The sequence below is a fragment of the Trachypithecus francoisi genome, unplaced genomic scaffold, assembly GCF_009764315.1.
Source record: "Trachypithecus francoisi isolate TF-2019V2 unplaced genomic scaffold, Tfra_2.0 Lachesis_group2, whole genome shotgun sequence".
Classification (NCBI taxonomy): domain Eukaryota; kingdom Metazoa; phylum Chordata; class Mammalia; order Primates; family Cercopithecidae; genus Trachypithecus; species Trachypithecus francoisi.
Window position 1 is genome coordinate 152541233 of NW_022681465.1, and position 6000 is coordinate 152547232.

General features: G+C 51.3%; 1 long non-coding RNA gene across 1 annotated transcript in view; it reads right to left on the minus strand.

The window, feature by feature from the left end:
- Nucleotides 1-4993, minus strand: part of LOC117065770 — a 29005-nt gene extending 24012 nt beyond the window's left edge. The window contains exon 1 of the long non-coding RNA XR_004430032.1: nucleotides 4941-4993. This is a non-coding gene — a long non-coding RNA (uncharacterized LOC117065770). The remainder of the gene's footprint in view (nucleotides 1-4940) is intronic.
- Between the last annotated feature and the right edge of the window lie 1007 nt (nucleotides 4994-6000).

Sequence of the window (6000 nt, forward strand, 5' to 3'; positions counted from 1 at the left end):
GAATAGGTGGGCCTACAAGTGCGTCACCACACCCAGCTAATTTTTGCTTTTATTTTTATTATTTATTTTTTGAGACAGAGTTTTGTTCTGTAACCCAGGCTGGAGTGCAGTGGTGTGATCTCAGCTCATTGCAACTTCCAGCTCCCAGGTTCATGCGATTTTCCTGCCTCAGCCTCCTGAGTAGCTGGGACTACAGGCATCCACCACCACGCCCATCTGATTTTTGTATTTTTAGTAGAGACAAGGTTTCACCAGGCTGGTCTCGAACTTCTGACCTCAGGTGATCCACCCGCCTCGGCCTCCCAAAGTGCTGGGATTACAGGTGTGAGCCACTGTGCCTCGCCTCACATCACTCTACTTTAATGCTCATCTAGCACTCCTCCCCATCTGATACTTTCTTATTTAGCTATGACCAGTCTGTCTTATTCAACCAGACTGCATGCCCCATGAGAGCAGGACTTGGTCTGTCTTGTGCATCTCTGTGTCCTTACCACACAGGACAGTGCCTGGCACATAGCAGGTGCCAGTGTAAATACTTATGGAGATAGAGAAGGAAAGAAGGAACAGGAGTGAGGGAGGACATAAATGAATAAAGACAGACTAATAAAGAACAAAATCTGGCCGGGCGCAGTGGCTCAAGCCTGTAATCCCAGCACTTTGGGAGGCCGAGACGGGCGGATCAGGAAGTCAGGAGTTTGAGACCATCCTGGCTAACACGGTGAAACCCCGTCTCTACTGAAAAATACAAAAAGCTAGCCGAGCGAGGTGGCGGGCGCCTGTAGTCCCAGCTACTCGGGAGGCTAAGGCAGGAGAATGGCGTAAACCCGGGAGGCAGAGCTTGCAGTGAGCTGAGTTCCGGCCACTGCACTCCAGCCCGGGCGACAGAGCAAGACTCCGTCTCAAAAAAAAAAAAAAAAAAAAAAGAACAAAATCTGGGTTCTGGTCCCAAAGACTAGGAGGCTACTCTGAACCTCAGTCACCCACTCTATAGAATGCGCAGGCCCTCTAGCCCTGAGGCTCTTCGATCAGTGCCATTGTGGTCACACTGTGGGATCCAACCCCTCCCTGCAGTGCTGTCACAGGCCTACCTCTGGAGCCAACCTCCCTTCCCCACACCCCATCTCAGAGAGGCAAAAATTAATTTCCTTTGGTATAAACTGATTTTGATGAGCCCAGTCCCTGGCGAGTCTTCACAGACCCCTGGGGTAGCAATGCAGGGAACAGTAGGCAGCAGTATGACTTATGGGCGTCAAGGCCCCAGACACCCAGCTGCTTCTGATGGCTCTGGACATTTCCAGTCCCCCTAAATCAGCTGCCACACAGTGACCTGGAGCGCTGCCCAGCCTGTCCTCAGTCTCGGCTGGTGCCCCTGACAGGCGCCTCCCACGTCAGGGGGCGCAGTCTGCATGGAAGTAGGTGACTTCATCCAGGCTGACTCACCCCATTCGGCCACTGCGGATGGACTGCAGGAGGGAGGTCGCAGTTCCCTCCAGCCTGGAGCTTTGGCAGGAATCCTCACCCTCCCTCTGCACCCTTAGGGGTTCCCCAAACCAGACTGTGCCCTACCCTACTCCATACCATCCGTCCTCCAGAATCCACACTGATGGTCCTGCAAATAGTCCAGGACTTTGGCTCAGAACCCAGGCCCACTCCCCCTCTTACCAGCCAGGCAAAGTGGACCAGCATTGTAACCTCTGAGACTCAGTTTCTTTATCTGTAAAATGGCCATGGTGACCCCTGCTCCACCTACTCCCAAGAAGTATTGGGTGAATCTGGCTGATGTGAGAAGGTCTTGGAGATAAGAAAGTACCATGTGAGGGGCGGATGGGAAGCTAGATCAGTGGACCCCTATGCCACAACATTAAGCCCAGACCTCTTCTCCTGGTCTGCAGTGCCCTAAATGAATGCCCTCCCCTGCCCTCCCCTCTGCCCCTTTATACTCCACCTTCTGCCTCATTTAGCATCTTTTTTTTTTTTTTTTTTAAGACGGAGTCTCACTCAGTCACCCAGGCTGGAGTGCAGTGGCACGATTTTGGCCCACTGCAAGCTCCGCCTCCCAGGTTCACACCATTCTCCTGCCTCAGCCTCCTGAGTAGCTGGGACTATAGGCACCCACCGCCACGCCCGGCTAATTTTTTGTATTTTTAGTAGAGATGGGGTTTTACCGTGTTAGCCAGGATGGTCTCAATCTCCTGACCTCGTGATCCGCCTGCCTCGGCCTCCCAAAGTGCTGAGATTACAGACGTGAGCCACCGCGCCCGGCCCTCATTTAGCATCTTTAAGTTCCACAGATAGGCTGCCCTCCTTCCTATTTCAGGCCTCTGGGGTGCTATTCTCCCAGCCTAGAACTGGGAACTCTTCCTTGCCACCCTATCTTCTTTGCCTGGCTCAATCCTATTGAACCCCTAACTCTCATCATCTTGGAGGATGGATGGTATGAGGTAGGATGGGGCATACTCTGGTTTGGGGAACACCTAAGGGTGCAGAGGAGTTCAGCTGAAATATCACTTCCTCCAAGAAACCTTTCTTGTCAAACCCCTCAGTTTGACATCAGGGGCCCCATGTCTGTGTCCCCACAGTCTAGCTGTTCCCCTACATTATCGCCATTGTCTCACATCTGCCTCCTAGATGCTGGCCTTGTTCTCCCCAGTACTGGCCAGTTCTCTCCTCATGCCTGCTGCTCACTAACATGGGCTGATCTGAACTGCAGGCCTATGTCTTTTCCCGTTGGCTGACAGTCGCTGTCTGAAGCACTGTGTTGAGGAGGATTCTGAGGCTGCAAACACATGCACACAGAAGCACCATGCCCGGCACAAAGTGAGCCATCAATACACATCCGCTGCTAAATTAACACTGGTGTTGCTATTGGGAGTTGGTTTTTAGGATCTACACCCTCCCCTAACTTGCCCTTAGTCTCATGTTTGTGGCAACCCAGGTTTGGGGAAGGGAACCAAAAAGGACTTCTGTTCTCAAATTACCTGAAGACACCTGCCTCCAACAGAAAGAATATCAACATGGAGTCAGGAGTCCTGAGTTTGAGACTGGCACTGCCCTGCTGACTTGCTTAGGGGACTGACTCTGACTCTGGGTCTCAGTATCTTCACCTATAAAACAGGAATAGTTCTCACCTTACAGGGAGCTGTAAGGACCAACTTCAAAAATCCAGAGGCAGGTCGAGTGCAGTGGCTTATGCCTGTAATCCCAGCACTTTGGAAGGAGGTAAGTGGATCACCTGAGGCCATGAGTTCGAGACCAGCTTGGCCAACATGGTGAAACCCCATTTCCACTAAAAATACAAAAATTAGCCAGGCGTGATGACGGGCGCCTATAATCCCAGCTACTCAGGAGGCTGAGGCAGGAAAATCACTTGAACCTGGGAGGTAGATGTTGCAGTGAGCCGAGACCATGCCATCGCAGTCCAGTCCAGCCCAGGTGACAAGAGTGAAACTCCGTCTCAAAAAAAAAAAAAAAAAAAATTATACAGGCGCAGTGGCTCACGCCTGTAATCCCAGCACTTCTGGGAGGCTGAGGCAGGTGAATCACGAGGTCAGGAGTTCAAGACCAGCCTGGCCAAGATGGTGAAACCTTGTCTCTACTGAAAATACAAAAAATTAGCCAGAAGTGGTGATGAGAGCCTATAATCCCAGCTACTCAGGAGGCTGAGGCAGATAATTGCTTGAACCCGGGAGGGGGAGATTGCAGTGAGCCGAGATCTCACTGCACTCCAGCCTGGGCAACAGAGCAAGACTCCATCTCAAAAAAAAAAAAAAAAAATCCAGAGACAGGGGCCTGGTTCACCTTGAGAAAGAACACTCCTCAGCCTATACCTCTGAGGACTGGGTGTAGGCTCAGAGGGTGGGGACCCCAGAACTGGGGCCATTACCAGCCATGGTAGAGTCCTTACTCCTAGGCCCCCACCCTGAGATCCCTGTCTTCACACAATTGCAGGGCCTACTGTGAAACCTTTTTTTTCTTTAGAGACAAGGTCTCACTGTCACCCTGACTAGAGGGCAGTGGCACAATCATAGCTCACTGCAGCCTGGACCTCCCAGACTCAAGACTCCTCCCACCTCAGCCTCCCAAGTAACTGGGACTAAAGGTGATTGCTACCATGCGCAGCTAATTTTTGTAACTTTTGTAAAGACAGGGTCTCCCAGGTTGGTCTTGAACTCCTAGGCTCAAACTACCCTTCTGCCTTGGCCTCCCAAAGTGCTGAGATTACAGGCGTGAGTCACTCACTGTGCCCAGCCAGTAAAATCTTCAGAGCAGGGTCAAACCTGCACTCTCTCGCTCTCCAGCTGTGTGACACTGGGCAAGTCCACCTCACTGGATCTGTTTCTTCATTTACTTATTTATTTTTCAGACAAGGCCTCATGCCGTCACCCAGTCTGGAGTGGTGGCACACTCACAGCTCACTGAAGCCTCGACCTCCTGAGCTCCAGCAATCCTCTCACCTCGGCCTCCCTAGTAGCTGGGACTACAGGCATGTACCACTACACCTGGCTAATTTTGGTATTTTTTGTAGAGACAAAGTTTCACCGTTGTATTAGTCCGTTTTCACATGGCTGATAAAGATATACCCGAAACTGGCAGGGCACGGTAGCTCACACCTGTAATCTCAGCACTTTGGGAGGCCGGGGCAGGTGGATCACGAGGTCAGGAGATCAAGACCATCCTGGCTAACATGGTGAAACCCCATCTCTACTAAAAATACAAAAAAATTAGCCCGGTGTGGTGGTGGGCAACTGTAGTGCCAGCTACTCAGGAAGCTGAGGCAGGAGAATGGCGTGAACCCGGGAGGTGGAGCTTGCAGTGAGCCGAGATTGTGCGACTGCATGCCAGCCTGGGCGACAGAGCGAGACTCTGTCTCAAAAAAAAAAAAAAAAAAAAAAAAAGATATACCTGAAACTGGGAACAAAAACAGGTTTAATTGGACTTACAGTTCCACATGGCTGGGGAGGCCTCAGAATCATGGCGGGAGGCGAAAAGCACTTCTTACATGATGCTGGCAAGAGAAAAATGAGGAATAAGCAAAAGTGGAGACCCCTGATAAACCCATCAGATCTTATGAGACTTATTCACTATCACCAGAATAGCACAGAAAGACCAGACCCTACGATTCAATTACTTCTCCCGGGTCCCTCCCACAACATGTGGGAATTATGGGAGACACAATTCAAGTTGAGATTTGGGTGGGGACACAGCTAAACCATATGATTCTGACCCTGGCTCCCCCAAATCTCATGTCCTCACAAACCAATCATGCCTTCCCAACAGTCCCCTAAAGTCTTTTTTTTTTTTTTTTGAGACGGAGCCTCATTGTGTCGCCTAGGCTGGAGTGCAGTGGCGTGATCTCCATTCACTGCAAGCTCTGCCCCCTAGGCTCACGCCATTCTCCTGCCTCAGCCTCCCATGTAGCTGGGACTACAGGCGCCTGCCACCATGCCTGGCCAATTCTCTGCATTTTTAGTAGAGACGGGGTTTCACCGTGTTAGCCAGGATGGTCTCGATCTTCTGACCTCGTGATCCACCCGTCTCGGCCTCCCAAAGTGCTGGGACCACAGGCGTGAGCCACCACACCTGGTCCCCCAAAGTCTTAACTCATTTCACCATTAACCCAAAAGTCCAGGGTCCAAAGTCTCATCTGAGACAAGGCAAGTCCCTTCCACCTATGAGCCTGTAAAATCAAAAGCAAGCAGCCAGGTGCAGTGGCTCACACCTGTAATTACAGCACTTTGGGAGGCCAGGGTGGGTGGATCATTTGAAGTCAGGAATTTGAGACCAGCCTGGCCAACATGGTGAAACTCCGCCTCTACTAAAACTACAAAATTAGCTGGGCGTGGTGGCATGTGCCTGTAGTCCCAGCTACTCAGGAGGCTGAGGCAGGATAATTACTTGAACCTGGGAGGTGGAGGCTGCAGTGAGCTGAAATTGTGCCACTACACTCCAGCGTGGGCGACAGAGTGAGACTCTGTCTTAAAAAAAAAAAAAAGGCCGGGC